We start from the raw sequence: 6,684 nt of genomic DNA on the forward strand, positions 1-6,684 counted from the left end.
TTTAGCAATTTTCTGCCCCAGATGCAGGAAGAAGCATAGCCATAAGGAATGCCTACTAAATACAGTCCAGACATGCACCATTTGCACAAGGGATCCCTCTACAGAAAATTGTCCCTCATTACCTGGACTGAAAGCGGTATATAAGGAAGCGGAGGAAGAACCAGAAGCAATGTATCTACTTAACTAGCGTCGTCAGCGGAAGCCGCGACAAACTGGTATGTTTTCAGACCCATCTTCTTCTTTTCAGTATCCGCAATACAATACTCAACAGTATAATACATGGCAAAGTCAGTTTCAACCCCCATTTCCAAATTGGTCATCACAGTCATACCCTTCTGCAAACCCGTGGCTAAATCAGACAAGCCAATCTGGCTGGTCGAATCCTCCTTATCCCCCACCATACTGGCAAAACAACCCTTATCCACCGCAATGGACTCCCCCCACTTCACAAAGTTCAAGCTGGCAGAATAACTGGCAGAGACCAACACAATAGCCAGTAGGAAACATTCCTTTCCCTCAACCTACACTACCAGCTTTACAGCAAAACCCCCAATCTAATCTCAGACCCCAACTCCCAACCCAGCCCAATCCCAATCCAAATAACAGACCGGTCCAAGCACTCCAAATTCTAGAAACACCTGAAGAAGGACCCGATATGAGGGAGTGCAATGATCTGCAGTTAAAATCTGGGCGTATCATTCAAACAGAGGGAAACAAAACAGTTCACATTGAAGATCAGTTACCTAGAGAACAACTGTCACAAGAAGAGGATGAAAATAGGCAACAAACTCAGAATCAAGTAACTACATCCTCTCCCCCGTTCCCAGAACGTTTAGTCATACCTCGACCTATACAGCAACCTAATTTTGACATTCTCGGAGAATTACAAAATTTGTACATAAAAATCCCGTTCCTTCAGGCCATTCAGGACATCCCAATATACGCTAAAACTATTAAGGAACTGTGCATAAAAAGACCAAGAAGGAATGTAATAGATAATCCAAGAGTTCAAGTAGTCGGCACTTTATCTGACCTATTATCAGGAAAGGAAACACCTATTAAGTATGAAGACCCAGGAAACCCAATAGTAACTGTTCAAATTTATGGCCAAACCTTAACCAATTCCTTAGTTGATCTTGGAGCTGAAATCAATATATTGACCACCTCCACTTGCCAAAAGTTAGGAATTACAGCTGCAGAACCTACTTCAACTTTGTTGGAATTGGCTGATCGATCTGTGGTCAGGCCAGAAGGCATATTGCATGATGTTATGGTATCAGTTGATTCCTGGGAATACCCAACTGATTTCCTGATAATAAATCCTAAAACCCGACTAGATGGACATCCATTAATCTTAGGAAGGCCTTGGCTTGCTACCACTGATGCCTACATCGGCTGTCGACAAGGAAACATGATCATAACTAAGGGGGCATATATTAAGAACTTAGTACTATATCCCCCAGCGCAGCCAAGCATCACAATAGTCAAAACTAATAGGCACCCTGTATCATATATTACTGACAACATTAGATCTCCGTTAACTATACAAGAAGCGCTAGAGTTCAAAAATCAAACAGAAGATGATGCCATCAGTAATTTTATTAGTCAAACTGAACTCACATCTCGTACCCAGTGTCATATGATAAAAGCAGCATTTGATAACGAAGTAGAGGAGGAACCTCTGAAAGATGTGCATGACCATACAATCCTTGTCACGTCAGTTTCACATAGTAAAATAGTGGAAATCGAACCTGGGAAGACCTTACAAATTAACGCCAACCTTACACCGGAACAAGAAACAAAACTCATCCATGTTTTAACAAAATATAAAAATGCATTTGCATGGGATTACCTCGATATGAAAGGAATTGATCCTCAATTGTGTACACACCACATCTACATAGAGAATGATGCAAAACCTGTTAGACAACCTCAGAGAAGATTAAATCCTCATCTAAAAGAAGTAGTAAAAGCTGAGCTCCAAAAACTTTTAGATGTTAACTTTATCTACCCTATCTCTGATAGTAAGTGGGTCTCCCCGCTTGTGGTGGTACCGAAAAAGAATGGGAAGTGGAGAATTTGCGTGGACTATAGAGAACTAAATAAGGCAACGCAGAAAGATCACTTTCCTCTCCCATTCATCGATCAAGTATTGGACACTTTGGCAGGCAAGAAATTCTTCTCTTTTCTTGATGGCTTCAGTGGGTATAACCAAATACAGATTGCCCCTGAAGATTAGGATAAAACTACTTTTACTTGTCCTTGGGGAACATTTTCCTACCGAGTTTTACCTTTTGGTTTATGTAATTCCTCTGCCACATTCCAAAGGGTTATTCTTAGCATATTTACAGATCTAATAAATGAAGGATTGGAAGTATATATGGATGATTTCACTCCATACGAAGAAGAGTTTAATCCAGCACTTGTGATTTTTTTTGTTCCTTTTTCAAAAGGAACAACATTTGTGATTTTTGCTGTTCCTTTGTCAAAAGGAACAACACTTGTGATTTTTGCTGTTCCTTTGTCAAAAGGAACAACACTTGCGATTTTTGCTGTTCATTTTTCAAAAGGAACAACACTTGTGATTTTTGCTGTTCCTTTTGAAAAAGGAACAACACTTGTGATTTTTGCTGTTCCTTTTTCAAAAGGAACATCATTTGTGATTTTTGCTGTTCCTTTGTCAAAAGGAACAACACTTGTGATTTTTGCTGTTCCTTTGTCAAAAGGAACAACACTTGTGATTTTTGATGTTCCTTTTCCAAAAGGAACAACACTTGTGATTTTTGTTGTTCCTTTTCCAAAAGGAACAACACATGTGATTTTTGCTGTTCCTTTTCCAAAAGGAACAACACTTGTGATTTTTGTTGTTCCTTTTCCAAAAGGAATAGCACTTGCGATTTTTGTTGTTCCTTTTTCAAAAGGAACAACACTTGTGATTTTTGTTGTTCCTTCTCAAAAAGGAACAACACTTGCGATTTTTGCTGTTCCTTTTCCAAAAGGAACAACACTTGCGATTTTTGTTGTTCCTTTTCAAAAGGAACAACACTTGTGATTTTTGCTGTTCCTTTTTCGAAAGGGACATCATTTCTGATTTTTGCTGTTCATTTTCTAAAAATGAACAGCACTTGAGTGTTTTTGTTGTTCCTTTCTCAAAAAGAACAGCATTTGTGTGTTTTTGCTGTCTCCGAAAGAAACAGCACGGTTTGATTTCTGCCGGTCTTTTTCCAAAGGAATGACATTTGTTTGATTGAACTACACCATTGATTTCCACTGCTCCTTTCTCTAAACGAACAACCGTTGTTGTATCTTTCTTGAAACTGCACTACAGCTTGTTCCTTCTCAAGGATGCAGAGTGCTAATGGTCTTTAGAATACAACTATTTACTTATGTGATGGAAACAAAAGCACAGTATACGGAAATCGGTAAATCATAAATCACTATCCTTATAAGCAACTGCCCTGAAGTGATGAAAGAATGTAGGGAAAAGATATGCTTACTTATCACCTTTTGTTGCCATTGTTCTACTAACTCTGTTCTGATTGGTAATCTCTATCATGTTGATTTTTTTATCTATTTTAATTATCATTCGCCAATAAGATCAAAGAGTTTATATCTTCCTATTGGGATTTTAAGACTTCTTCCACCATTCCTACTCTTAAGGAGTGCAGAACCACCCTTTGTGTATAAACAGGAAAGGTTCTCTATTAAAACCAAAAAGAAGAAGAAGCAAGCAAAGCAGTTTTGTCAAATTGCAGGATAGGGAGTCTCATTACGAGCTGGCCTACCATGATCATCAGGATGGAAGCGAAGTGGCATTCCCATTAGGGCCACCACACCCGGGAAATGGTCCAAAAGGTATATCAAAATAAATAAATAACCCTTGGAACAGGAGGTCTCACCACGAGCCGGCCTGCCCACTATTCGCTCCTTCCTCGTGAATGGCACTATGACTAACTGGTTACCAAGCCTGCATAGTGGCCTACAGTTTTGACATCACATAACACTTCCTCGCATACACAAAGGACTATGGTTCCCGGGGTGAAATAAACAACTCTACCAAGGTTATGGACACCTGTTGGCAGCAGAGCTCTGTTAATGGTATTGAAGTCGTAACCTTTATACCAATGGGTAAGCAAAATTATAACCTTTGTATCTTATAACGTGATAATTTAATTACCCAGCCATATACCGCATGACTATTTATTACCGCCAATCATTACGGAGCTAGTGAGAGTGACCGCATGGGGCTCGCTAATTATGGCAAATGTCTATTCCCGAACTTCCATCAACTCACTACAGTCGCTTACGTATTAAAAGCGATTTAACTTTTCACCTCGATTCCAGTAATACGCTGTTTTTGCGGACATGGCATATTTTCATAAGCTGCTCCATAAAGGCCTCGCGGATGAAGCAGACACTGCTCCTTATTTGATGGCTGGGATAGCCTATCATATTGCGGGGGGGGAGTAACCTCATGATTCCCCAGAATACGTGTCAGCCCGTTATTCGAGAAGATCTTGTACTTGAGCACAGCACGGCTCAACGGTATGATCATTTGCCATTTTTGTTTCTTCTGCATGAATCGCTGTTCGAAGTTATTTCCATTGCATACGCCGTTGTATTTAAACTTGAACGAGAAACTCGCCACCAACTTCTCTACATCTTAATGAACAACTGTTGTTCCTTTGAGAATTTGCAAGTGAAGCCATGGGTGGAAGGTCAGTCCGCAGAGAACCTCAGACATTGACTGCTTCAGTTGCAGCCCGAAGAATTCTGAAGAAAGCAGGATGGTTGACCTACCTCAACCGCCTGAAGGAATCTAATGAAACTATGACGAAGGAATTTTTACAAAACCTGCGGGAAGAACATTCCACAATCAGAGGAAAACGAATATAGGTCACGGATGATATAATAGCAAAAGTCACAGGACTACCGGCCACAGGGCTTGTGTGGACAATGAAGAAGGAAAGGCTGCAGAAGATTATGGAAATCTTTCAGGACGAGGGCCAGAGCTTAACAGTTCAAGGAAAAGGGGTGCTACCAACAACGCTAGGAGAGCCATGGGCGGAATTGGCGAAAATTGTCCAGAGCTACATTACTTGCGAGGGCAGAAAAGACGTGGTAAGACCACGACATCTAAAACTCCTAGCTGTCTTAAAACAAAAATGTTCTATGAATTTACCTGCATTGCTTAATTCGCTATTGCATGATGTGGCACGAAGCATGAAAAAGGCACAGCACAAAGAATCTGTGGTTAGCCACCACGGATTAATTCGTTTGATAGTAAACCATAGTCTTACCCAGCAGCAGAGCAACTGGAAAGAATTAATTGATATTATTAATAAAGGGACGGCCACGTCTGGACGCCCAGAAAAACGAAAACAAATTGATAGCACACCCCAACACCCAGAGAAGCGAAAGAAAGACACTTGCACAGAAGTGCAAGCTGAAAGACAAGCCGAGAAACAAGCAGAAAAGCAACTTGAGAAACAACCCAACTCTGGTACATATGAGCAACCAGCAAAGCGTAGAAAGTCGGCACGGCTTGCAGGGTTACAAGCAGAGCTGAAGAAACCCTGGGCTCGCACGAGCCAAGCAATAGAAATTATAGATGAGCAATTGGCCGAGGTAGAAACAGAAGAGGAAGACGAAGAACAGTCAGTGGAAACAGAAACAGAAGAGGAAGACGAAGCACAGTCAACGGAAACAGAAACAGGAGGAGAAGAAGAATAGGATGAAGAAGAAGAAGGGGACGAGAAAGAAGAAGTTGAGCGGCCCAAGCAGGAGGAAGAAATGGAACAGCAGGGAAGAAGCCCAGTACAAAACCCGATGGGGGAAGATGAATTGGCCAATATTCTGGCCAATATGGGCGAGTATGGCCAGCCCCTGAGTCCATCCAACCTCCAGGCTGAAGAAGAAACCCAGGAAAAAGATGCACCCAAGGAAGTGCATACGGAAGAAGCAGAAGTAGAAATTTCACCCGTCCATGATGAGACGGAAACAGAAAATATCAGGTAGGAACGACATGTCCCTAGTCAGAAAGCACCAGAGGAGAATCCGGAGGAAATAAGGGCAGAGGAAGAATTGGCCCAAGAAACAACAGAGCCAAGAAAGGTTCTTACCCCGGATCAGCCACCTCAAGAAGAAAATCTGGAAATTAGTCACACTCCAACCCACGGCAAATAGTCAGCTATTCTTTCTGAGAAGTTGATGAAAATAAGGGAATTGAAAAAGGAAAAAGGGACACTATTAAACGTGATAGTTAGGCTTTGCCAGCAGATTAGGCTTCTAAAAGCAAGACAAAGGGGGGTAGGGACCTCAACAAGAAAAAATTCAGCCATGCCAATAAGACCCCGTAAGAATAAAAGACGAAGAACCGGGAGCCGTTCCACTACTCAAAATCCTAACAGAAGCCAAACTGCTGTCCCTAATGAAGCAGAAAGCCAAACTGCTGTCCCTAATGAAGCAGAAAGACAAACTGCTGTTCCAATTAAAACAGAAGGACAGACTGCTGTTCCATTTGAAAAGGAACAACAGTGGGCTGGATTTCGTGTTAAAATTGAAAAAGATAATAAGGAGGTTCAGACGGAGGCACCACCTTCGGGAGTAATAAGGGCTACGAATTCAAAGCAGCATAATAAGAAACTCCAATTAAAGTTCCCAGCCTCCACAGATGCATGGAAA

This window comes from Pinus tabuliformis, chromosome 9 (genome assembly GCF_031772625.1).
Source record: "Pinus tabuliformis cultivar Carrire ecotype Pingquan chromosome 9, CPIR1, whole genome shotgun sequence".
Lineage (NCBI taxonomy): Eukaryota > Viridiplantae > Streptophyta > Pinopsida > Pinales > Pinaceae > Pinus > Pinus tabuliformis.